At 44.7% G+C, this 25,644-nt stretch overlaps 13 non-coding genes and 1 pseudogene across 13 annotated transcripts; all 14 read right to left on the bottom strand.

The window, feature by feature from the left end:
• Positions 1-419: 419 nt before the first annotated feature.
• LOC141232784 (U2 spliceosomal RNA) lies at positions 420-610 on the bottom strand. The gene has a single exon (XR_012298963.1). It is a non-coding gene; the product is annotated as a U2 spliceosomal RNA (small nuclear RNA).
• A 1,115-nt stretch (positions 611-1,725) lies between these two features.
• Positions 1,726-1,937, bottom strand: LOC141232558 (U2 spliceosomal RNA; annotated as a pseudogene).
• A 6,106-nt stretch (positions 1,938-8,043) lies between these two features.
• On the bottom strand, positions 8,044-8,234 carry LOC141232783 (U2 spliceosomal RNA). Its single transcript, XR_012298962.1, has one exon. It is a non-coding gene; the product is annotated as a U2 spliceosomal RNA (small nuclear RNA).
• Positions 8,235-9,349: 1,115 nt separating this feature from the next.
• On the bottom strand, positions 9,350-9,540 carry LOC141232782 (U2 spliceosomal RNA). The gene has a single exon (XR_012298961.1). It is a non-coding gene; the product is annotated as a U2 spliceosomal RNA (small nuclear RNA).
• Positions 9,541-10,655: 1,115 nt separating this feature from the next.
• Positions 10,656-10,846, bottom strand: LOC141232781 (U2 spliceosomal RNA). Its single transcript, XR_012298960.1, has one exon. It is a non-coding gene; the product is annotated as a U2 spliceosomal RNA (small nuclear RNA).
• Positions 10,847-11,961: 1,115 nt separating this feature from the next.
• LOC141232780 (U2 spliceosomal RNA) lies at positions 11,962-12,152 on the bottom strand. Its single transcript, XR_012298959.1, has one exon. It is a non-coding gene; the product is annotated as a U2 spliceosomal RNA (small nuclear RNA).
• Positions 12,153-13,267: 1,115 nt separating this feature from the next.
• Positions 13,268-13,458, bottom strand: LOC141232778 (U2 spliceosomal RNA). The gene has a single exon (XR_012298958.1). It is a non-coding gene; the product is annotated as a U2 spliceosomal RNA (small nuclear RNA).
• Positions 13,459-14,573: 1,115 nt separating this feature from the next.
• LOC141232777 (U2 spliceosomal RNA) lies at positions 14,574-14,764 on the bottom strand. The gene has a single exon (XR_012298957.1). It is a non-coding gene; the product is annotated as a U2 spliceosomal RNA (small nuclear RNA).
• A 2,338-nt stretch (positions 14,765-17,102) lies between these two features.
• LOC141233050 (U2 spliceosomal RNA) lies at positions 17,103-17,293 on the bottom strand. Its single transcript, XR_012299216.1, has one exon. It is a non-coding gene; the product is annotated as a U2 spliceosomal RNA (small nuclear RNA).
• Positions 17,294-18,408: 1,115 nt separating this feature from the next.
• On the bottom strand, positions 18,409-18,599 carry LOC141232776 (U2 spliceosomal RNA). The gene has a single exon (XR_012298956.1). It is a non-coding gene; the product is annotated as a U2 spliceosomal RNA (small nuclear RNA).
• Positions 18,600-19,714: 1,115 nt separating this feature from the next.
• LOC141232774 (U2 spliceosomal RNA) lies at positions 19,715-19,905 on the bottom strand. The gene has a single exon (XR_012298954.1). It is a non-coding gene; the product is annotated as a U2 spliceosomal RNA (small nuclear RNA).
• Positions 19,906-21,020: 1,115 nt separating this feature from the next.
• Positions 21,021-21,211, bottom strand: LOC141232773 (U2 spliceosomal RNA). Its single transcript, XR_012298953.1, has one exon. It is a non-coding gene; the product is annotated as a U2 spliceosomal RNA (small nuclear RNA).
• A 1,115-nt stretch (positions 21,212-22,326) lies between these two features.
• On the bottom strand, positions 22,327-22,517 carry LOC141232772 (U2 spliceosomal RNA). The gene has a single exon (XR_012298952.1). It is a non-coding gene; the product is annotated as a U2 spliceosomal RNA (small nuclear RNA).
• Positions 22,518-23,632: 1,115 nt separating this feature from the next.
• On the bottom strand, positions 23,633-23,819 carry LOC141232476 (U2 spliceosomal RNA). The gene has a single exon (XR_012298726.1). It is a non-coding gene; the product is annotated as a U2 spliceosomal RNA (small nuclear RNA).
• Positions 23,820-25,644: the final 1,825 nt, after the last annotated feature.

Below are 25,644 nucleotides of genomic sequence, written 5' to 3'. Positions count from 1 at the left end.
TGTTAGCTCAGGTGAGTTTAAAAGGCTGCTGTTGATAACAAGGGCATTTGCTAAATAGATGGTGTGTGTGCAACAATATACTGAAAGGTCAATTATATTGTGCAGCTTATCTCACCACCTGTAGTTATTTAGGTGAAAGCTCCAAAATGCTTGCCTAATATGTCTGTTTATCCAAAAGGAAGTAAAAAGGGAGAGCTAGAAAGATAGCATTGCATCACATTACATGGCAATGCAATGCACAGTTGCTGAAGTTGAACCAAAATGAGCTTGTAATCTGGCTTCTGCAACTTTGAACATGAAAAATCCAATGAGGAGAAGAAAAGCAAAGCCAAAGAGTCCATCCCCAAGTCCGACAAACAAGCAAAATGAACAAAAAACATTGAATTCAATTCTTTCTGATTTTAGAAACTGCATTAAAGAAGGGGTGCACCGGTCCTGGAGATACTGCAATACCAGGTCAATGCGTGGAGTGGACAGAGCAAGCTCTTTTTCCATCTCCCTGTTCTAAAAATCCATTTAATATATGGTCCCCAGATAGGGGACGTATCAGATATTAAACTGATAAGAACAGATACTACACTTGATCTTAGCCAAAAGGCCGAGAAGCGATAACCAGAATTGGTTTCAAACTACGGAGCCACCCAAGGATCCTGAAAAGTCCATTTGTGGAGATGAGCTCCTGGACTCCCGTTAAGAAGACATGTTGTCAACCTCTAGATCCCTTACATGCCTGCACTTTTCGGCTTGCTGCTGCTGCAATCCACGCGTTTTAGATCTGCATAACTCCACCTCTTTAAACACAGCACCTTCACCCCCTGCTGTTCCCACCCGCCTCAACACCGTTGGAAGGGAGGAGAACCAATTAAGGCGGGGGGTGGGGTGGAACGAGCAGCTGTCTACCCTTAGCAGGAGGGCTCCTGATTACATACCTCTCCTGCTGCTGCTGCTGCTGGCTGTCCAGCAGCAGACTGAAGGTGGCTGCTGCTGTGCACAGGTATATAAAGGCTCAGAGCCTATTATGACACGCGCAGCCAGCGTTCCATTGCCACATTCCATCTACTGCAGGCAGGATACCTGGCTGGCTGAATGTCGCTGAGAAGCTCACAGAGACCGCCATAAGCAACAGTTTAACAGAATGCCACAGACTAATCAACCAAACTTTTTGGGTTGGGTTCTCTTTTATAGTCTGCAGGCATTAAATGAAAGAAGTCAGTGTTCCAGCAGAAGGAGACAACGTTTCAGAAAAGGCATTGTAGCAAACCAAAAAAGAAATTTTAAGCGCAGCAGAGTAACCAGCGCACATACCTGTTAGCTCAGGTGAGTTTAAAAGGCTGCTGTTGATAACAAGGGCATTTGCTAAATAGATGGTGTGTGTGCAACAATATACTGAAAGGTCAATTATATTGTGCAGCTTATCTCACCACCTGTAGTTATTTAGGTGAAAGCTCCAAAATGCTTGCCTAATATGTCTGTTTATCCAAAAGGAAGTAAAAAGGGAGAGCTAGAAAGATAGCATTGCATCACATTACATGGCAATGCAATGCACAGTTGCTGAAGTTGAACCAAAATGAGCTTGTAATCTGGCTTCTGCAACTTTGAACATGAAAAATCCAATGAGGAGAAGAAAAGCAAAGCCAAAGAGTCCATCCCCAAATCCGACAAACAAGCAAAATGAACAAAAAACATTGAATTCAATTCTTTCTGATTTTAGAAACTGCATTAAAGAAGGGGTGCACCGGTCCTGGAGATACTGCAATACCAGGTCAATGCGTGGAGTGGACAGAGCAAGCTCGTTTTCCATCTCCCTGTTCTAAAAATCCATTTAATATATGGTCCCCAGATAGGGGACGTATCAGATATTAAACTGATAAGAACAGATTTTTTTTTTTTTTTTTTTTTTTTTAAACCATTCAGTTTAGTTTTTTAGCAAACAGTATGAATTTCTCCAAAATTTGCTACTTAAAACTTCTCATCATCATGGTTCTATTTATTTAGCAGTAGTATAAGACGAAATATAATCACAAGGGAACATCCTTTACGTAACACAAATGCAGAAACTTCAAGGAATCACAAAGAAAAAAATCACTGGTATTTGATAAGGTAATGCCACTTTTTAAATTTCCAAATCCCTTCGGCATCTGTGCCACCACCGCCTCTGCTGTCCAACTTATATATCAGGTATAGTCTTGAAAGAATAAGTCTAACACATTCATTCACTGATAAAGATTTCCTTTTGAAAAGTCCAAGGTTCCTTGCATCCCACAAACTCTCCATCACACAAGCCATTATCAACCATAAAATTCTATCTTTAGACCGACTACACGCACCAATTCCAAACATCGCCACACGCCAATCCACAAAATTCACGCCTGCTAAACCCTTACACAATCCACCTACACACTTCCACACACTGTACGCGTACTCACAATCCCACATAACATGCCTGACAGTCTCACAACCACCACATCCCACTCTCGGACACACATCTGTTCTTATCAACTCTCTTTTCTTCTGCACTTCTCTCACAGGTAAAATATTATGTAAAGTCATCCACACCACATCCTTCTGTTTGTTTGACATCCCATACGTATCTAACTTCTTCCATGCATCTGAAACCTCATTCCCTCTCAGCCCAACAATATTACACTCTACCTCATTTGCACTCATTCTTTTCACCACATTCTTGGTCATTCTAAAATCATTCATTCCCACACTCAACAAATCATGCTTTCTCACAAATTTCTCAATCACCTCATACCAAACAGGACACTTAAAGGCCACAGGCACACTCGCATCTCTCTTCCTCCAGCATAACCCATACAACATCCATCCAGCAGAATAATTAGCCATAAAAGCACCTTTATTGCCTTTACCCAGCAAAATAACCACAGTCTTAATATAATTAAGGCCTAAAAAAACTTCAATATTGGGAAAGGCCAGCCCACCATGCTGACAAGCCTTAAAAAGGCTCTCCCGCTTCAACTTCTCCATCTTACTACACCACAGGAATGTGAATACCAACTTCTCTATTCTCTTAATTTTCCTGTAAGGAGAAGGAAAAACAGTCGCCACATAAAGCAGGATAGGGAGAATCACTGCTTTGATAATTAACACCTTACCACGCAGAGTCAATTCTCTCATTCGCCAAAAATTCAATTTACGTTCAACCCGCATACCACACTCTTCCCAACTTTCATTCCCTTTTAAGTCATCATTAAATAATACGCCCAAAATCTTGATTGCACCCTCTTCATACTTTACACCATCCATACGAATACTACTATCTCCAAAACATTTAAAACTACATTTATTCCAATTTACCCTAAAACCAGACGCACCAACAAAAAAATCCAAAAGCAATTTAATTCTACTCAAAGAAGCCATACTTTCACTCACAACCACAACATCATCCATATAACCTAACACTTTCACATGCTTACCACCACTACCAGGCACCAACAAACCTCTCATCATTTTATCCCGTCTAATCAAACATAACAATGGTTCTATTACACATACAAATAAGACGGGGGACATAGGACACCCCTGCCTTACTCCTGACCTAATCTTCACTTTGTCACACAGCCACCCATTAACCAAGAACTCACTTGACACACAATCATACAATGATTTTACACAATTCACAAATTCTCTAGGAAACCCCATTCTTTCCAGTACTTTAAACAGAAACACATGCGAAACCCTGTCAAACGCCTTCTCAAAATCAATAGCTAAAGTCATACATTTCTGCTTTCTATCCTTGCAATCCCCAATCATATCTCTCAACAATAACAAGTTATCACTCATACTTCTTCCAGGCACTGCACATACTTGGTCCTCCTCCACAACACTACCAATCACTTCACGCATACGATTTGCCAGTAACTTACTGTAGACCTTATAATCCGAATTCAGCAGTGTTATTGGTCTCCAGTTTTCCAAACGTTTCCTCTCACCCTTTTTATACACAAGCACAACCACTCCTTCTTTCATTGATTCACACAACCTACCATTCACCCACATATACTTACATACCTCAGTCAAATCTGTTCCCAAAACTTCCCATGCTTTCACATACAACTCTACAGGTATACCATCTTTCCCAGGAGTCTTACTCTTTTTAGCACTCCACACCACATTCTTCACTTCATCCAGAACTACATCCTCACACAACAGATCACGCTCCTCAGAATCAAGTTTTTTCTCCACACCATTCAGAACATATGACACAAGCCCAGAGTCAATCCATTTCTCATCATACAACTTGCTATAAAACCTATTCACTTCTTTCAGCACATCCTCACCCATACAGTTGGTTCCACTTTCATTCACAACTTCATTCATATCAGTCTTCCTACCATTCATTTTTTTAAAAAAGAACCTCGTACACTTCTCATTTTTCTCCAGGTGCTCAATTTTAGTACGATATATAATTTCCTTTCCTTTCTCATCCAACACACGCTTCAATTCATTCTTAGCCTCAGTAAGTTGATCAGACATCTCCAAACCACTTGCAACACACTTTCTCAACCAGTCAATCCGTCTATTAAGGTCATTAAACCTATTCCTATATCTGGCAGCTTTTCTATAGCCCCACTTTTTGAAGAACGTTTTAAATTGCACTTTCACCCAGTCCCACCAGTCAAGAACACACACAAAATCCTTCTTACGCATTCTCCATCTTTCATACTTTACATTAAACTCATTCATCACCTCATCATCCTCTAACAGCCTTGCATTCAACTTCCATACCCCACCGCCATACACTTGGTCACCATTCGCACAAAACACGCCTCTCAAACATTCATGGTCCGAAAAAGGTACCTTTTGTTGAGAAAAATCCAAACATACCATATTTTTAGAAAATAACATTAAATCAATTCTGGAATGAATCTCACCACGGTCAGCATGGTATGTCGGCGGTGGTGGCATGCCAAGAACAATAACTGCTGCATCTAAAAAGGAAAAATCACAAATTAAATGGGACAATTTCTTTCCTGTTATGTCACACTTTCCTTCTGTGACACAATTAACGTCCCCAACAAAAATAGTGGGAGATTTCCCTGGAAGAAAAAAACTTAATTTTTCAAGAAGAGCAAGCCGCTCTTCCTTCCCTGTAGGGCAATATAAATTAATAATTCTGACCCGCCACCCTCTATAACTCAAAAATGCAATTAAACATCGGCCCACCTCCACCACAATATAACTATCAATAGAGATTTCTTTATTCCCAACTAATATCCCCACCCCATCATTTTTATTATGATTAGACCCTGACCAGATATGCTGTCCGTAAGGCCAGTCTTTGTCACAAGGAGCATCCTGAATCCCACACTCCTGAAGGCAAAAAACATCAGCACCTAAATGTTTCAGGTAGTCCAGAACAGTTGTTCTTCTGATTTTAGATCTGATCTGCCTTACATTTAGGGACACTACATCCCAACCAGATTGGCAAGACATTAATTAAAGAAAAGAAATACATGACTCAATGTTGATCACACCATACTCATCCATTATCATCAGACTGGGAAAGCACCCCAAAGGTGTTGATGCTCTCAGGAATGCCAAGGTAAGGAGCATCAGGGGAGAAGACATCCTGCGGGTAAATGCGGTCACTTGCAGGACTGTCGCACCCTCCGCTGGCAGGTGAGTACTCTCGTCTGGGTTTTTTATTGGCCAGTTCAGGAGTATCATCATCATCAAAAGACCTCCCAGAAGTAAAGTCTCCTTGGCCACCATCCCTGGCCACCTCTTCGTCTGTAGCACCCCAGGACAATGCAGGGGTTCGAGCAAGAGACACATCCATGTCACCCTCACCACATATTTCGGACTGATGAGGGAGGTCCACATCCAACTCGGAGATCTCCATACTTGGCCCAGCAGGGGCTGGAGGGTCCAACAGGGTCTGGGCCTCACCCACCAGATCTTCAACCTCAGGGGGCTCCGTCTCCTCATTGATCTCTGCAGTAGTCACCTGTGGGGTAACATCAGGGACAGTAGGCTTACCTTTGGTCACTTCGGAGAAGGACCTAGGCTTGACTTTAGCCTTACAATCCCGAATCACATGTCCTTCCTCCCCGCAGGCATCACATACCACCGGGTTGGAACAATCCTTCGCCAGATGACCGTACTTGTTGCACTTTCTACAGTTTGGCAATTGTTTGCAGAAATCCTGGATATGCCCGAACATGTTGCATCTCCTGCAGAACAATGGCGCCTCGGGAAAAAACAGATATCCAGAGTCTCTTCCAATTGTAAAGTTCAGGGGAGGATAGTGAATACCTCCAGGACCATGAGGGTCTATCCCAAACCTCACAAAGTATTTATACTTCCCAGTCCACAGCCCTTCTCCATTTAAGATTTTATGGGAGAATTGCACAAAAATGCAGTGTCTTCTCAGGAATGCAGTGATATCATCCCGGGAGATAAAGGGGTTGTGCATGAATACTACCACCGGGATATCCCCCTTAGAGTAGAGTACAGTGAAGATAAGTCCATCCAGCTGAGGGTGCTCTGAAAGGACTTGAAGAGTTTTGAAAAGGTTTTGGCAAGCCGCCATAGAAGAAAGCACCAAGACGTACCTATGCTCCCTTCTGAACTCCTGCAAACAGATGATCTCCGACTTCTGGATCTTCAGGATTTCATAGAAAATGGCGTTGACCAGGTATGACAACGAGAAATGGTCCTTCTTCTCCTCAGAGACCTCGATACGGAAAGCATTCTTGACCCGGGGATCCCCGGTCCCAGCAAAGCGAAGCTTGACACCCATGGTCGCTTCAGGAATCGCCTTCTCGTTTCCTCCTCACTCTCCCCCTATAGCAGCATCCAGCTTAAGCCACCGAAGTGGCGATGCTGGAAGGCCGAGGGCTAGTACACAAGGAACCTCTTGTCCAAACACTAGGTCTGAGCCAAAAGGCCGAGAAGCGATAACCAGAATTGGTTTCAAACTACGGAGCCACCCAAGGATCCTGAAAAGTCCATTTGTGGAGATGAGCTCCTGGACTCCCGTTAAGAAGACATGTTGTCAACCTCTAGATCCCTTACATGCCTGCACTTTTCGGCTTGCTGCTGCTGCAATCCACGCGTTTTAGATCTGCATAACTCCACCTCTTTAAACACAGCACCTTCACCCCCTGCTGTTCCCACCCGCCTCAACACCGTTGGAAGGGAGGAGAACCAATTAAGGCGGGGGGTGGGGTGGAACGAGCAGCTGTCTACCCTTAGCAGGAGGGCTCCTGATTACATACCTCTCCTGCTGCTGCTGCTGCTGGCTGTCCAGCAGCAGACTGAAGGTGGCTGCTGCTGTGCACAGGTATATAAAGGCTCAGAGCCTATTATGACACGCGCAGCCAGCGTTCCATTGCCACATTCCATCTACTGCAGGCAGGATACCTGGCTGGCTGAATGTCGCTGAGAAGCTCACAGAGACCGCCATAAGCAACAGTTTAACAGAATGCCACAGACTAATCAACCAAACTTTTTGGGTTGGGTTCTCTTTTATAGTCTGCAGGCATTAAATGAAAGAAGTCAGTGTTCCAGCAGAAGGAGACAACGTTTCAGAAAAGGCATTGTAGCAAACCAAAAAAGAAATTTTAAGCGCAGCAGAGTAACCAGCGCACATACCTGTTAGCTCAGGTGAGTTTAAAAGGCTGCTGTTGATAACAAGGGCATTTGCTAAATAGATGGTGTGTGTGCAACAATATACTGAAAGGTCAATTATATTGTGCAGCTTATCTCACCACCTGTAGTTATTTAGGTGAAAGCTCCAAAATGCTTGCCTAATATGTCTGTTTATCCAAAAGGAAGTAAAAAGGGAGAGCTAGAAAGATAGCATTGCATCACATTACATGGCAATGCAATGCACAGTTGCTGAAGTTGAACCAAAATGAGCTTGTAATCTGGCTTCTGCAACTTTGAACATGAAAAATCCAATGAGGAGAAGAAAAGCAAAGCCAAAGAGTCCATCCCAAAATCCGACAAACAAGCAAAATGAACAAAAAACATTGAATTCAATTCTTTCTGATTTTAGAAACTGCATTAAAGAAGGGGTGCACCGGTCCTGGAGATACTGCAATACCAGGTCAATGCGTGGAGTGGACAGAGCAAGCTCTTTTTCCATCTCCCTGTTCTAAAAATCCATTTAATATATGGTCCCCAGATAGGGGACGTATCAGATATTAAACTGATAAGAACAGATACTACACTTGATCTTAGCCAAAAGGCCGAGAAGCGATAACCAGAATTGGTTTCAAACTACGGAGCCACCCAAGGATCCTGAAAAGTCCATTTGTGGAGATGAGCTCCTGGACTCCCGTTAAGAAGACATGTTGTCAACCTCTAGATCCCTTACATGCCTGCACTTTTCGGCTTGCTGCTGCTGCAATCCACGCGTTTTAGATCTGCATAACTCCACCTCTTTAAACACAGCACCTTCACCCCCTGCTGTTCCCACCCGCCTCAACACCGTTGGAAGGGAGGAGAACCAATTAAGGCGGGGGGTGGGGTGGAACGAGCAGCTGTCTACCCTTAGCAGGAGGGCTCCTGATTACATACCTCTCCTGCTGCTGCTGCTGCTGGCTGTCCAGCAGCAGACTGAAGGTGGCTGCTGCTGTGCACAGGTATATAAAGGCTCAGAGCCTATTATGACACGCGCAGCCAGCGTTCCATTGCCACATTCCATCTACTGCAGGCAGGATACCTGGCTGGCTGAATGTCGCTGAGAAGCTCACAGAGACCGCCATAAGCAACAGTTTAACAGAATGCCACAGACTAATCAAACAAACTTTTTGGGTTGGGTTCTCTTTTATAGTCTGCAGGCATTAAATGAAAGAAGTCAGTGTTCCAGCAGAAGGAGACAACGTTTCAGAAAAGGCATTGTAGCAAACCAAAAAAGAAATTTTAAGCGCAGCAGAGTAACCAGCGCACATACCTGTTAGCTCAGGTGAGTTTAAAAGGCTGCTGTTGATAACAAGGGCATTTGCTAAATAGATGGTGTGTGTGCAACAATATACTGAAAGGTCAATTATATTGTGCAGCTTATCTCACCACCTGTAGTTATTTAGGTGAAAGCTCCAAAATGCTTGCCTAATATGTCTGTTTATCCAAAAGGAAGTAAAAAGGGAGAGCTAGAAAGATAGCATTGCATCACATTACATGGCAATGCAATGCACAGTTGCTGAAGTTGAACCAAAATGAGCTTGTAATCTGGCTTCTGCAACTTTGAACATGAAAAATCCAATGAGGAGAAGAAAAGCAAAGCCAAAGAGTCCATCCCAAAATCCGACAAACAAGCAAAATGAACAAAAAACATTGAATTTAATTCTTTCTGATTTTAGAAACTGCATTAAAGAAGGGGTGCACCGGTCCTGGAGATACTGCAATACCAGGTCAATGCGTGGAGTGGACAGAGCAAGCTCTTTTTCCATCTCCCTGTTCTAAAAATCCATTTAATATATGGTCCCCAGATAGGGGACGTATCAGATATTAAACTGATAAGAACAGATACTACACTTGATCTTAGCCAAAAGGCCGAGAAGCGATAACCAGAATTGGTTTCAAACTACGGAGCCACCCAAGGATCCTGAAAAGTCCATTTGTGGAGATGAGCTCCTGGACTCCCGTTAAGAAGACATGTTGTCAACCTCTAGATCCCTTACATGCCTGCACTTTTCGGCTTGCTGCTGCTGCAATCCACGCGTTTTAGATCTGCATAACTCCACCTCTTTAAACACAGCACCTTCACCCCCTGCTTTTCCCACCCGCCTCAACACCGTTGGAAGGGAGGAGAACCAATTAAGGCGGGGGGTGGGGTGGAACGAGCAGCTGTCTACCCTTAGCAGGAGGGCTCCTGATTACATACCTCTCCTGCTGCTGCTGCTGCTGGCTGTCCAGCAGCAGACTGAAGGTGGCTGCTGCTGTGCACAGGTATATAAAGGCTCAGAGCCTATTATGACACGCGCAGCCAGCGTTCCATTGCCACATTCCATCTACTGCAGGCAGGATACCTGGCTGGCTGAATGTCGCTGAGAAGCTCACAGAGACCGCCATAAGCAACAGTTTAACAGAATGCCACAGACTAATCAACCAAACTTTTTGGGTTGGGTTCTCTTTTATAGTCTGCAGGCATTAAATGAAAGAAGTCAGTGTTCCAGCAGAAGGAGACAACGTTTCAGAAAAGGCATTGTAGCAAACCAAAAAAGAAATTTTAAGCGCAGCAGAGTAACCAGCGCACATACCTGTTAGCTCAGGTGAGTTTAAAAGGCTGCTGTTGATAACAAGGGCATTTGCTAAATAGATGGTGTGTGTGCAACAATATACTGAAAGGTCAATTATATTGTGCAGCTTATCTCACCACCTGTAGTTATTTAGGTGAAAGCTCCAAAATGCTTGCCTAATATGTCTGTTTATCCAAAAGGAAGTAAAAAGGGAGAGCTAGAAAGATAGCATTGCATCACATTACATGGCAATGCAATGCACAGTTGCTGAAGTTGAACCAAAATGAGCTTGTAATCTGGCTTCTGCAACTTTGAACATGAAAAATCCAATGAGGAGAAGAAAAGCAAAGCCAAAGAGTCCATCCCAAAATCCGACAAACAAGCAAAATGAACAAAAAACATTGAATTCAATTCTTTCTGATTTTAGAAACTGCATTAAAGAAGGGGTGCACCGGTCCTGGAGATACTGCAATACCAGGTCAATGCGTGGAGTGGACAGAGCAAGCTCTTTTTCCATCTCCCTGTTCTAAAAATCCATTTAATATATGGTCCCCAGATAGGGGACGTATCAGATATTAAACTGATAAGAACAGATACTACACTTGATCTTAGCCAAAAGGCCGAGAAGCGATAACCAGAATTGGTTTCAAACTACGGAGCCACCCAAGGATCCTGAAAAGTCCATTTGTGGAGATGAGCTCCTGGACTCCCGTTAAGAAGACATGTTGTCAACCTCTAGATCCCTTACATGCCTGCACTTTTCGGCTTGCTGCTGCTGCAATCCACGCGTTTTAGATCTGCATAACTCCACCTCTTTAAACACAGCACCTTCACCCCCTGCTGTTCCCACCCGCCTCAACACCGTTGGAAGGGAGGAGAACCAATTAAGGCGGGGGGTGGGGTGGAACGAGCAGCTGTCTACCCTTAGCAGGAGGGCTCCTGATTACATACCTCTCCTGCTGCTGCTGCTGCTGGCTGTCCAGCAGCAGACTGAAGGTGGCTGCTGCTGTGCACAGGTATATAAAGGCTCAGAGCCTATTATGACACGCGCAGCCAGCGTTCCATTGCCACATTCCATCTACTGCAGGCAGGATACCTGGCTGGCTGAATGTCGCTGAGAAGCTCACAGAGACCGCCATAAGCAACAGTTTAACAGAATGCCACAGACTAATCAACCAAACTTTTTGGGTTGGGTTCTCTTTTATAGTCTGCAGGCATTAAATGAAAGAAGTCAGTGTTCCAGCAGAAGGAGACAACGTTTCAGAAAAGGCATTGTAGCAAACCAAAAAAGAAATTTTAAGCACAGCAGAGTAACCAGCGCACATACCTGTTAGCTCAGGTGAGTTTAAAAGGCTGCTGTTGATAACAAGGGCATTTGCTAAATAGATGGTGTGTGTGCAACAATATACTGAAAGGTCAATTATATTGTGCAGCTTATCTCACCACCTGTAGTTATTTAGGTGAAAGCTCCAAAATGCTTGCCTAATATGTCTGTTTATCCAAAAGGAAGTAAAAAGGGAGAGCTAGAAAGATAGCATTGCATCACATTACATGGCAATGCAATGCACAGTTGCTGAAGTTGAACAAAAATGAGCTTGTCATCTGGCTTCTGCAACTTTTAACATGAAAAATCCAATGAGGAGAAGAAAAGCAAAGCCAAAGAGTCCATCCCAAAATCCGACAAACAAGCAAAATGAACAAAAAGCATTGAATTCAATTCTTTCTGATTTTAGAAACTGCATTAAAGAAGGGGTGCACCGGTCCTGGAGATACTGCAATACCAGGTCAATGCGTGGAGTGGACAGAGCAAGCTCTTTTTCCATCTCCCTGTTCTAAAAATCCATTTAATATATGGTCCCCAGATAGGGGACGTATCAGATATTAAACTGATAAGAACAGATACTACACTTGATCTTAGCCAAAAGGCCGAGAAGCGATAACCAGAATTGGTTTCAAACTACGGAGCCACCCAAGGATCCTGAAAAGTCCATTTGTGGAGATGAGCTCCTGGACTCCCGTTAAGAAGACATGTTGTCAACCTCTAGATCCCTTACATGCCTGCACTTTTCGGCTTGCTGCTGCTGCAATCCACGCGTTTTAGATCTGCATAACTCCACCTCTTTAAACACAGCACCTTCACCCCCTGCTGTTCCCACCCGCCTCAACACCGTTGGAAGGGAGGAGAACCAATTAAGGCGGGGGGTGGGGTGGAACGAGCAGCTGTCTACCCTTAGCAGGAGGGCTCCTGATTACATACCTCTCCTGCTGCTGCTGCTGCTGGCTGTCCAGCAGCAGACTGAAGGTGGCTGCTGCTGTGCACAGGTATATAAAGGCTCAGAGCCTATTATGACACGCGCAGCCAGCGTTCCATTGCCACATTCCATCTACTGCAGGCAGGATACCTGGCTGGCTGAATGTCGCTGAGAAGCTCACAGAGACCGCCATAAGCAACAGTTTAACAGAATGCCACAGACTAATCAACCAAACTTTTTGGGTTGGGTTCTCTTTTATAGTCTGCAGGCATTAAATGAAAGAAGTCAGTGTTCCAGCAGAAGGAGACAACGTTTCAGAAAAGGCATTGTAGCAAACCAAAAAAGAAATTTTAAGCGCAGCAGAGTAACCAGCGCACATACCTGTTAGCTCAGGTGAGTTTAAAAGGCTGCTGTTGATAACAAGGGCATTTGCTAAATAGATGGTGTGTGTGCAACAATATACTGAAAGGTCAATTATATTGTGCAGCTTATCTCACCACCTGTAGTTATTTAGGTGAAAGCTCCAAAATGCTTGCCTAATATGTCTGTTTATCCAAAAGGAAGTAAAAAGGGAGAGCTAGAAAGATAGCATTGCATCACATTACATGGCAATGCAATGCACAGTTGCTGAAGTTGAACCAAAATGAGCTTGTAATCTGGCTTCTGCAACTTTGAACATGAAAAATCCAATGAGGAGAAGAAAAGCAAAGCCAAAGAGTCCATCCCAAAATCCGACAAACAAGCAAAATGAACAAAAAACATTGAATTTAATTCTTTCTGATTTTAGAAACTGCATTAAAGAAGGGGTGCACCGGTCCTGGAGATACTGCAATACCAGGTCAATGCGTGGAGTGGACAGAGCAAGCTCTTTTTCCATCTCCCTGTTCTAAAAATCCATTTAATATATGGTCCCCAGATAGGGGACGTATCAGATATTAAACTGATAAGAACAGATACTACACTTGATCTTAGCCAAAAGGCCGAGAAGCGATAACCAGAATTGGTTTCAAACTACGGAGCCACCCAAGGATCCTGAAAAGTCCATTTGTGGAGATGAGCTCCTGGACTCCCGTTAAGAAGACATGTTGTCAACCTCTAGATCCCTTACATGCCTGCACTTTTCGGCTTGCTGCTGCTGCAATCCACGCGTTTTAGATCTGCATAACTCCACCTCTTTAAACACAGCACCTTCACCCCCTGCTGTTCCCACCCGCCTCAACACCGTTGGAAGGGAGGAGAACCAATTAAGGCGGGGGGTGGGGTGGAACGAGCAGCTGTCTACCCTTAGCAGGAGGGCTCCTGATTACATACCTCTCCTGCTGCTGCTGCTGCTGGCTGTCCAGCAGCAGACTGAAGGTGGCTGCTGCTGTGCACAGGTATATAAAGGCTCAGAGCCTATTATGACACGCGCAGCCAGCGTTCCATTGCCACATTCCATCTACTGCAGGCAGGATACCTGGCTGGCTGAATGTCGCTGAGAAGCTCACAGAGACCGCCATAAGCAACAGTTTAACAGAATGCCACAGACTAATCAACCAAACTTTTTGGGTTGGGTTCTCTTTTATAGTCTGCAGGCATTAAATGAAAGAAGTCAGTGTTCCAGCAGAAGGAGACAACGTTTCAGAAAAGGCATTGTAGCAAACCAAAAAAGAAATTTTAAGCGCAGCAGAGTAACCAGCGCACATACCTGTTAGCTCAGGTGAGTTTAAAAGGCTGCTGTTGATAACAAGGGCATTTGCTAAATAGATGGTGTGTGTGCAACAATATACTGAAAGGTCAATTATATTGTGCAGCTTATCTCACCACCTGTAGTTATTTAGGTGAAAGCTCCAAAATGCTTGCCTAATATGTCTGTTTATCCAAAAGGAAGTAAAAAGGGAGAGCTAGAAAGATAGCATTGCATCACATTACATGGCAATGCAATGCACAGTTGCTGAAGTTGAACCAAAATGAGCTTGTAATCTGGCTTCTGCAACTTTGAACATGAAAAATCCAATGAGGAGAAGAAAAGCAAAGCCAAAGAGTCCATCCCAAAATCCGACAAACAAGCAAAATGAACAAAAAACATTGAATTCAATTCTTTCTGATTTTAGAAACTGCATTAAAGAAGGGGTGCACCGGTCCTGGAGATACTGCAATACCAGGTCAATGCGTGGAGTGGACAGAGCAAGCTCTTTTTCCATCTCCCTGTTCTAAAAATCCATTTAATATATGGTCCCCAGATAGGGGACGTATCAGATATTAAACTGATAAGAACAGATACTACACTTGATCTTAGCCAAAAGGCCGAGAAGCGATAACCAGAATTGGTTTCAAACTACGGAGCCACCCAAGGATCCTGAAAAGTCCATTTGTGGAGATGAGCTCCTGGACTCCCGTTAAGAAGACATGTTGTCAACCTCTAGATCCCTTACATGCCTGCACTTTTCGGCTTGCTGCTGCTGCAATCCACGCGTTTTAGATCTGCATAACTCCAACTCTTTAAACACAGCACCTTCACCCCCTGCTGTTCCCACCCACCTCAACACCGTTGGAAGGGAGGAGAACCAATTAAGGCGGGGGGTGGGGTGGAACGAGCAGCTGTCTACCCTTAGCAGGAGGGCTCCTGATTACATACCTCTCCTGCTGCTGCTGCTGCTGCTGGCTGTCCAGCAGCAGACTGAAGGTGGCTGCTGCTGTGCACAGGTATATAAAGGCTCAGAGCCTATTATGACACGCGCAGCCAGCGTTCCATTGCCACATTCCATCTACTGCAGGCAGGATACCTGGCTGGCTGAATGTCGCTGAGAAGCTCACAGAGACCGCCATAAGCAACAGTTTAACAGAATGCCACAGACTAATCAACCAAACTTTTTGGGTTGGGTTCTCTTTTATAGTCTGCAGGCATTAAATGAAAGAAGTCAGTGTTCCAGCAGAAGGAGACAACGTTTCAGAAAAGGCATTGTAGCAAACCAAAAAAGAAATTTTAAGCGCAGCAGAGTAACCAGCGCACATACCTGTTAGCTCAGGTGAGTTTAAAAGGCTGCTGTTGATAACAAGGGCATTTGCTAAATAGATGGTGTGTGTGCAACAATATACTGAAAGGTCAATTATATTGTGCAGCTTATCTCACCACCTGTAGTTATTTAGGTGAAAGCTCCAAAATGCTTGCCTAATATGTCTGTTTATCCAAAAGGAAGTAAAAAGGGAGAGCTAGAAAGATAGTGACGCGCCCCCTGGGCCATATTCTTTATGGGAATATCCGGAGCCGGATCAGATGGGGGTTGTAGTCTCCGAGTGGCTATGACCCGGTCCGTGCCCAGGGTGTCAAATTCAGTTGTATGTGGCAGTCCTACAGATGTTAATAAGTTCTTAATGTCGACTACGCCACCCGTTGTATTGCGGTCACTATGGCCGCCGCTGCAGCAGGGTCCGCTGAGGCTGATGGTGTAGGTGCAGCTTGTGATGGTATAACCCCCAACGGGAGGGGTATAGCCTCAGAGGGGACAGGTGCAGAGGATGAGGGTTGTGGTGGTGCAGTGCAGACGGCAGTGAAGACAGAGTCGGGTTGTGCAGTTAAGGGTGTTTACTTACTGCAGATGTTGTACTGGTCACTCCAGCTTCGAGTGACCACCCGAGCCGTGCTGCGTCCACCAGGTCCTGGATCCAGCCAACCCCCAAACAAGTCCGGAGCGTGGCCCTGAGCTCTCCTTCTGTCCCGTTCTCTGGCCGTCCCCACCAGTGATCCACCTAGGTCCAGCTCCCTCGGGCCTTCTGTTGGGACACCCTTGGCCCTGGGTTCCCTGACCCTTCATGTGGTGTGCCTTCGGGGTGGATGTGGTGGGTGACCGTGGCAAACGCTGCCCACGGTCTCCGGTCTCTGGCTGGGGAATGTTTTTACCCCCACCAGCTTGGGTTCCGGTACCCTGATGCCGACTCTTCACCCGGGGATTTTAGTTGGGATCTTAGAGTCCTCTCTTCTGTTCCTCTGGGTCTCTCTCTTTTCTCCCTTGCTGCAGGCTGACTTCCTCTCTGCTTGCTGTCTGCTCCTCTGCAGCTGTCTTGCTGTCTCCAACTGACTTGTTCTCTGCATCTGACCCTGTTCTTTCTTGGTGCCCACCTTATATACACCCTCTATGTGTGAGCTCAGGTGACCAGCACCCAATGAGCTCCTATCTTTACCCAGGCTGCTCCCCCTATCTGCCCCTACACTACATGGGATGTACCACTCCCCTCCCACTCCAGCCAGGAACAGACTCGGTCGTACCTGCACATTTCTAAGTGGGAGTACCGTCGGCCTGTTCCCCGGAAATGGGATGTGTGTAGTGCATGCAGCCTACCGAGCTCAGTTCCATACTCCATCCTTACCCGGGAATGGAATATCACACCTCTGGGTTGAGGTGCAATACCCCTGTAGCAGCCGAATCCTCAGGGTGCTACAATAGCATTGCATCACATTACATGGCAATGCAATGCACAGTTGCTGAAGTTGAACCAAAATGAGCTTGTAATCTGGCTTCTGCAACTTTGAACATGAAAAATCCAATGAGGAGAAGAAAAGCAAAGCCAAAGAGTCCATCCCAAAATCCGACAAACAAGCAAAATGAACAAAAAACATTGAATTCAATTCTTTCTGATTTTAGAAACTGCATTAAAGAAGGGGTGCACCGATCCTGGAGATACTGCAATACCAGGTCAATGCGTGGAGTGGACAGAGCAAGCTCTTTTTCCATCTCCCTGTTCTAAAAATCCATTTAATATATGGTCCCCAGATAGGGGACGTATCAGATATTAAACTGATAAGAACAGATACTACACTTGATCTTAGCCAAAAGGCCGAGAAGCGATAACCAGAATTGGTTTCAAACTACGGAGCCACCCAAGGATCCTGAAAAGTCCATTTGTGGAGATGAGCTCCTGGACTCCCGTTAAGAAGACATGTTGTCAACCTCTAGATCCCTTACATGCCTGCACTTTTCGGCTTGCTGCTGCTGCAATCCACGCGTTTTAGATCTGCATAACTCCACCTCTTTAAACACAGCACCTTCACCCCCTGCTGTTCCCACCCGCCTCAACACCGTTGGAAGGGAGGAGAACCAATTAAGGCGGGGGGTGGGGTGGAACGAGCAGCTGTCTACCCTTAGCAGGAGGGCTCCTGATTACATACCTCTCCTGCTGCTGCTGCTGCTGGCTGTCCAGCAGCAGACTGAAGGTGGCTGCTGCTGTGCACAGGTATATAAAGGCTCAGAGCCTATTATGACACGCGCAGCCAGCGTTCCATTGCCACATTCCATCTACTGCAGGCAGGATACCTGGCTGGCTGAATGTCGCTGAGAAGCTCACAGAGACCGCCATAAGCAACAGTTTAACAGAATGCCACAGACTAATCAACCAAACTTTTTGGGTTGGGTTCTCTTTTATAGTCTACAGGCATTAAATGAAAGAAGTCAGTGTTCCAGCAGAAGGAGACAACGTTTCAGAAAAGGCATTGTAGCAAACCAAAAAAGAAATTTTAAGCGCAGCAGAGTAACCAGCGCACATACCTGTTAGCTCAGGTGAGTTTAAAAGGCTGCTGTTGATAACAAGGGCATTTGCTAAATAGATGGTGTGTGTGCAACAATATACTGAAAGGTCAATTATATTGTGCAGCTTATCTCACCACCTGTAGTTATTTAGGTGAAAGCTCCAAAATGCTTGCCTAATATGTCTGTTTATCCAAAAGGAAGTAAAAAGGGAGAGCTAGAAAGATAGCATTGCATCACATTACATGGCAATGCAATGCACAGTTGCTGAAGTTGAACCAAAATGAGCTTGTAATCTGGCTTCTGCAACTTTGAACATGAAAAATCCAATGAGGAGAAGAAAAGCAAAGCCAAAGAGTCCATCCCAAAATCCGACAAACAAGCAAAATGAACAAAAAACATTGAATTCAATTCTTTCTGATTTTAGAAACTGCATTAAAGAAGGGGTGCACCGGTCCTGGAGATACTGCAATACCAGGTCAATGCGTGGAGTGGACAGAGCAAGCTCTTTTTCCATCTCCCTGTTCTAAAAATCCATTTAATATATGGTCCCCAGATAGGGGACGTATCAGATATTAAACTGATAAGAACAGATACTACACTTGATCTTAGCCAAAAGGCCGAGAAGCGATAACCAGAATTGGTTTCAAACTACGGAGCCACCCAAGGATCCTGAAAAGTCCATTTGTGGAGATGAGCTCCTGGACTCCCGTTAAGAAGACATGTTGTCAACCTCTAGATCCCTTACATGCCTGCACTTTTCGGCTTGCTGCTGCTGCAATCCACGCGTTTTAGATCTGCATAACTCCACCTCTTTAAACACAGCACCTTCACCCCCTGCTGTTCCCACCCGCCTCAACACCGTTGGAAGGGAGGAGAACCAATTAAGGCGGGGGGTGGGGTGCAACGAGCAGCTGTCTACCCTTAGCAGGAGGGCTCCTGATTACATACCTCTCCTGCTGCTGCTGCTGCTGGCTGTCCAGCAGCAGACTGAAGGTGCCTGCTGCTGTGCACAGGTATATAAAGGCTCAGAGCCTATTATGACACGCGCAGCCAGCGTTCCATTGCCACATTCCATCTACTGCAGGCAGGATACCTGGCTGGCTGAATGTCGCTGAGAAGCTCACAGAGACCGCCATAAGCAACAGTTTAACAGAATGCCACAGACTAATCAACCAAACTTTTTGGGTTGGGTTCTCTTTTATAGTCTGCAGGCATTAAATGAAAGAAGTCAGTGTTCCAGCAGAAGGAGACAACGTTTCAGAAAAGGCATTGTAGCAAACCAAAAAAGAAATTTTAAGCGCAGCAGAGTAACCAGCGCACATACCTGTTAGCTCAGGTGAGTTTAAAAGGCTGCTGTTGATAACAAGGGCATTTGCTAAATAGATGGTGTGTGTGCAACAATATACTGAAAGGTCAATTATATTGTGCAGCTTATCTCACCACCTGTAGTTATTTAGGTGAAAGCTCCAAAATGCTTGCCTAATATGTCTGTTTATCCAAAAGGAAGTAAAAAGGGAGAGCTAGAAAGATAGCATTGCATCACATTACATGGCAATGCAATGCACAGTTGCTGAAGTTGAACCAAAATGAGCTTGTAATCTGGCTTCTGCAACTTTGAACATGAAAAATCCAATGAGGAGAAGAAAAGCAAAGCCAAAGAGTCCATCCCAAAATCCGACAAACAAGCAAAATGAACAAAAAACATTGAATTCAATTCTTTCTGATTTTAGAAACTGCATTAAAGAAGGGGTGCACCGGTCCTGGAGATACTGCAATACCAGGTCAATGCGTGGAGTGGACAGAGCAAGCTCTTTTTCCATCTCCCTGTTCTAAAAATCCATTTAATATATGGTCCCCAGATAGGGGACGTATCAGATATTAAACTGATAAGAACAGATACTACACTTGATCTTAGCCAAAAGGCCGAGAAGCGATAACCAGAATTGGTTTCAAACTACGGAGCCACCCAAGGATCCTGAAAAGTCCATTTGTGGAGATGAGCTCCTCGACTCCCGTTAAGAAGACATGTTGTCAACCTCTAGATCCCTTACATGCCTGCACTTTTCGGCTTGCTGCTGCTGCAATCCACGCGTTTTAGATCTGCATAACTCCACCTCTTTAAACACAGCACCTTCACCCCCTGCTGTTCCCACCCGCCTCAACACCGTTGGAAGGGAGGAGAACCAATTAAGGCGGGGGGTGGGGTGGAACGAGCAGCTGTCTACCCTTAGCAGGAGGGCTCCTGATTACATACCTCTCCTGCTGCTGCTGCTGCTGGCTGTCCAGCAGCAGACTGAAGGTGGCTGCTGCTGTGCACAGGTATATAAAGGCTCAGAGCCTATTATGACACGCGCAGCCAGCGTTCCATTGCCACATTCCATCTACTGCAGGCAGGATACCTGGCTGGCTGAATGTCGCTGAGAAGCTCACAGAGACCGCCATAAGCAACAGTTTAACAGAATGCCACAGACTAATCAACCAAACTTTTTGGGTTGGGTTCTCTTTTATAGTCTGCAGGCATTAAATGAAAGAAGTCAGTGTTCCAGCAGAAGGAGACAACGTTTCAGAAAAGGCATTGTAGCAAACCAAAAAAGAAATTTTAAGCGCAGCAGAGTAACCAGCGCACATACCTGTTAGCTCAGGTGAGTTTAAAAGGCTGCTGTTGATAACAAGGGCATTTGCTAAATAGATGGTGTGTGTGCAACAATATACTGAAAGGTCAATTATATTGTGCAGCTTATCTCACCACCTGTAGTTATTTAGGTGAAAGCTCCAAAATGCTTGCCTAATATGTCTGTTTATCCAAAAGGAAGTAAAAAGGGAGAGCTAGAAAGATAGCATTGCATCACATTACATGGCAATGCAATGCACAGTTGCTGAAGTTGAACCAAAATGAGCTTGTAATCTGGCTTCTGCAACTTTGAACATGAAAAATCCAATGAGGAGAAGAAAAGCAAAGCCAAAGAGTCCATCCCAAAATCCGACAAACAAGCAAAATGAACAAAAAACATTGAATTCAATTCTTTCTGATTTTAGAAACTGCATTAAAGAAGGGGTGCACCGGTCCTGGAGATACTGCAATACCAGGTCAATGCGTGGAGTGGACAGAGCAAGCTCTTTTTCCATCTCCCTGTTCTAAAAATCCATTTAATATATGGTCCCCAGATAGGGGACGTATCAGATATTAAACTGATAAGAACAGATACTACACTTGATCTTAGCCAAAAGGCCGAGAAGCGATAACCAGAATTGGTTTCAAACTACGGAGCCACCCAAGGATCCTGAAAAGTCCATTTGTGGAGATGAGCTCCTGGACTCCCGTTAAGAAGACATGTTGTCAACCTCTAGATCCCTTACATGCCTGCACTTTTTGGCTTGCTGCTGCTGCAATCCACGCGTTTTAGATCTGCATAACTCCACCTCTTTAAACACAGCACCTTCACCCCCTCCTGTTCCCACCCGCCTCAACACCGTTGGAAGGGAGGAGAACCAATTAAGGCGGGGGGTGGGGTGGAACGAGCAGCTGTCTACCCTTAGCAGGAGGGCTCCTGATTACATACCTCTCCTGCTGCTGCTGCTGCTGGCTGTCCAGCAGCAGACTGAAGGTGGCTGCTGCTGTGCACAGGTATATAAAGGCTCAGAGCCTATTATGACACGCGCAGCCAGCGTTCCATTGCCACATTCCATCTACTGCAGGCAGGATACCTGGCTGGCTGAATGTCGCTGAGAAGCTCACAGAGACCGCCATAAGCAACAGTTTAACAGAATGCCACAGACTAATCAACCAAACTTTTTGGGTTGGGTTCTCTTTTATAGTCTGCAGGCATTAAATGAAAGAAGTCAGTGTTCCAGCAGAAGGAGACAACGTTTCAGAAAAGGCATTGTAGCAAACCAAAAAAGAAATTTTAAGCGCAGCAGAGTAACCAGCGCACATACCTGTTAGCTCAGGTGAGTTTAAAAGGCTGCTGTTGATAACAAGGGCATTTGCTAAATAGATGGTGTGTGTGCAACAATATACTGAAAGGTCAATTATATTGTGCAGCTTATCTCACCACCTGTAGTTATTTAGGTGAAAGCTCCAAAATGCTTGCCTAATATGTCTGTTTATCCAAAAGGAAGTAAAAAGGGAGAGCTAGAAAGATAGCATTGCATCACATTACATGGCAATGCAATGCACAGTTGCTGAAGTTGAACCAAAATGAGCTTGTAATCTGGCTTCTGCAACTTTGAACATGAAAAATCCAATGAGGAGAAGAAAAGCAAAGCCAAAGAGTCCATCCCAAAATCCGACAAACAAGCAAAATGAACAAAAAACATTGAATTTAATTCTTTCTGATTTTAGAAACTGCATTAAAGAAGGGGTGCACCGGTCCTGGAGATACTGCAATACCAGGTCAATGCGTGGAGTGGACAGAGCAAGCTCTTTTTCCATCTCCCTGTTCTAAAAATCCATTTAATATATGGTCCCCAGATAGGGGACGTATCAGATATTAAACTGATAAGAACAGATACTACACTTGATCTTAGCCAAAAGGCCGAGAAGCGATAACCAGAATTGGTTTCAAACTACGGAGCCACCCAAGGATCCTGAAAAGTCCATTTGTGGAGATGAGCTCCTGGACTCCCGTTAAGAAGACATGTTGTCAACCTCTAGATCCCTTACATGCCTGCACTTTTCGGCTTGCTGCTGCTGCAATCCACGCGTTTTAGATCTGCATAACTCCACCTCTTTAAACACAGCACCTTCACCCCCTGCTGTTCCCACCCGCCTCAACACCGTTGGAAGGGAGGAGAACCAATTAAGGCGGGGGGTGGGGTGGAACGAGCAGCTGTCTACCCTTAGCAGGAGGGCTCCTGATTACATACCTCTCCTGCTGCTGCTGCTGCTGGCTGTCCAGCAGCAGACTGAAGGTGGCTGCTGCTGTGCACAGGTATATAAAGGCTCAGAGCCTATTATGACACGCGCAGCCAGCGTTCCATTGCCACATTCCATCTACTGCAGGCAGGATACCTGACTGGCTGAATGTCGCTGAGAAGCTCACAGAGACCGCCATAAGCAACAGTTTAACAGAATGCCACAGACTAATCAACCAAACTTTTTGGGTTGGGTTCTCTTTTATAGTCTGCAGGCATTAAATGAAAGAAGTCAGTGTTCCAGCAGAAGGAGACAACGTTTCAGAAAAGGCATTGTAGCAAACCAAAAAAGAAATTTTAAGCGCAGCAGAGTAACCAGCGCACATACCTGTTAGCTCAGGTGAGTTTAAAAGGCTGCTGTTGATAACAAGGGCATTTGCTAAATAGATGGTGTGTGTGCAACAATATACTGAAAGGTCAATTATATTGTGCAGCTTATCTCACCACCTGTAGTTATTTAGGTGAAAGCTCCAAAATGCTTGCCTAATATGTCTGTTTATCCAAAAGGAAGTAAAAAGGGAGAGCTAGAAAGATAGCATTGCATCACATTACATGGCAATGCAATGCACAGTTGCTGAAGTTGAACCAAAATGAGCTTGTAATCTGGCTTCTGCAACTTTGAACATGAAAAATCCAATGAGGAGAAGAAAAGCAAAGCCAAAGAGTCCATCCCAAAATCCGACAAACAAGCAAAATGAACAAAAAACATTGAATTCAATTCTTTCTGATTTTAGAAACTGCATTAAAGAAGGGGTGCACCGGTCCTGGAGATACTGCAATACCAGGTCAATGCGTGGAGTGGACAGAGCAAGCTCTTTTTCCATCTCCCTGTTCTAAAAATCCATTTAATATATGGTCCCCAGATAGGGGACGTATCAGATATTAAACTGATAAGAACAGATTTTTTTAATTGAATGCGTCAGAAGACGCGACATAAATTAAATTCCATTTGCATGGATAACCAAAAAAATGTCGCCTACGCCTTCATCATCCGAATTCAACTTTTTGTTTTTTTTAAGAAAATTTAATGATAATTAATAAATAAAACATAACATAACATATCCTTACATCAACAACAAAAAACTTCCAACAAAAACATCAACTCAACATTTTTCTTCTTCCACGTTTCTTCTTCCTCCATGACATGTCCAACAATTTCCAGTCAAAACCTTGCAGCAAAATCTTTTCATCTTCTTCAGCTTCAGCACTGGTATCAACACAATCCTGCATTACTTTCTCTTTTCCCTTATCATCCACCTTCCTTTTTTCCTTAACGTCTTTACTTCTAGGTACTCTCTCCAGTCTGCAAAACATAGAGTCCCCAACTCCTGAGAATTCCTGCTTCTCTCCCACAAACTCCTTCTTATTTTCAACTACTTGTATATCTTTGTCTTCTTTCTCTTTACAATCTTCAAACGATTCTTCAAATATCTTTTTCCCTTTCTCCTCTTTTTTCCCACCTTCCTCATAACAAAATCCAGGTTTCCCATTATCAATTCTTCTTTTACCATTTTCCACATAACTGAATCCACATTTACCATTTATAACAATCCTTCCTAAACTTAGTTCATTTTGTCCATTTTCCCAAACTAGGAAACTTCTCTTCCCATTCCAGACTCCCACTTTATTTAAGTAGTCCTTCTGGAATTTTACCAAAATACTCCATGGCTTCAAAAACTCCATCACTTCCTCCATCTCTACAAAGGGGTCATCCATACAGATAACCACCTTTTTCGGCCTTCCAGCAAAAAGAGCATTAACTCCAATTTCTTTTCCTTCCCAATTCTTGAGAAGACAAATACACTTTTCTTCAGACTTCAGTGTTACGTCAAATACCTTTTTAAACTTGATTTCTTGCATACAAAAAATGTCCTCTTCAATGATCGTCCCATACTTGAACAGAATATCCAAGATCTGATTCTCCTCCAACGAAAAATCCTCTAACTCCGTCTTCACATAGAACCGTAAACAGTTCCTCTTCCTCGTCAACTCCATCTTCTTCCTCCAAAAGAACTGCCCCCCACAGCTATGTGTGGTGACACGATGATCGCCTCTCGTTGCCCAGGGACTAATCCGACTCCCCAATAGCAGCAGGAGGGTGAAGCCCTGCCGTTAGACAAAGCGATCCCCCCAGGCCAAGGAGCCGGGTACCCTGGGCACCTCCTAGCCAAGGCCAAGGCAGCAACTGGTAGATCACTGCACCTGATCTTAGCCAAAAGGCCGAGAAGCGATAACCAGAATTGGTTTCAAACTACGGAGCCACCCAAGGATCCTGAAAAGTCCATTTGTGGAGATGAGCTCCTGGACTCCCGTTAAGAAGACATATTGTCAACCTCTAGATCCCTTACATGCCTGCACTTTTCGGCTTGCTGCTGCTGCAATCCACGCGTTTTAGATCTGCATAACTCCACCTCTTTAAACACAGCACCTTCACCCCCTGCTGTTCCCACCCGCCTCAACACCGTTGGAAGGGAGGAGAACCAATTAAGGCGGGGGGTGGGGTGGAACGAGCAGCTGTCTACCCTTAGCAGGAGGGCTCCTGATTACATACCTCTCCTGCTGCTGCTGCTGCTGGCTGTCCAGCAGCAGACTGAAGGTGGCTGCTGCTGTGCACAGGTATATAAAGGCTCAGAGCCTATTATGACACGCGCAGCCAGCGTTCCATTGCCACATTCCATCTACTGCAGGCAGGATACCTGGCTGGCTGAATGTCGCTGAGAAGCTCACAGAGACCGCCATAAGCAACAGTTTAACAGAATG

The sequence above is a fragment of the Phyllobates terribilis genome, unplaced genomic scaffold, assembly GCF_046119375.1.
Source record: "Phyllobates terribilis strain yellow unplaced genomic scaffold, ASM4611937v1 Scaffold_540__1_contigs__length_1147954, whole genome shotgun sequence".
NCBI classification, from domain to species: domain Eukaryota; kingdom Metazoa; phylum Chordata; class Amphibia; order Anura; family Dendrobatidae; genus Phyllobates; species Phyllobates terribilis.
Note: the sequence above shows the minus strand (reverse complement) of the source record. Positions and strands in the feature narration are given on the sequence as shown.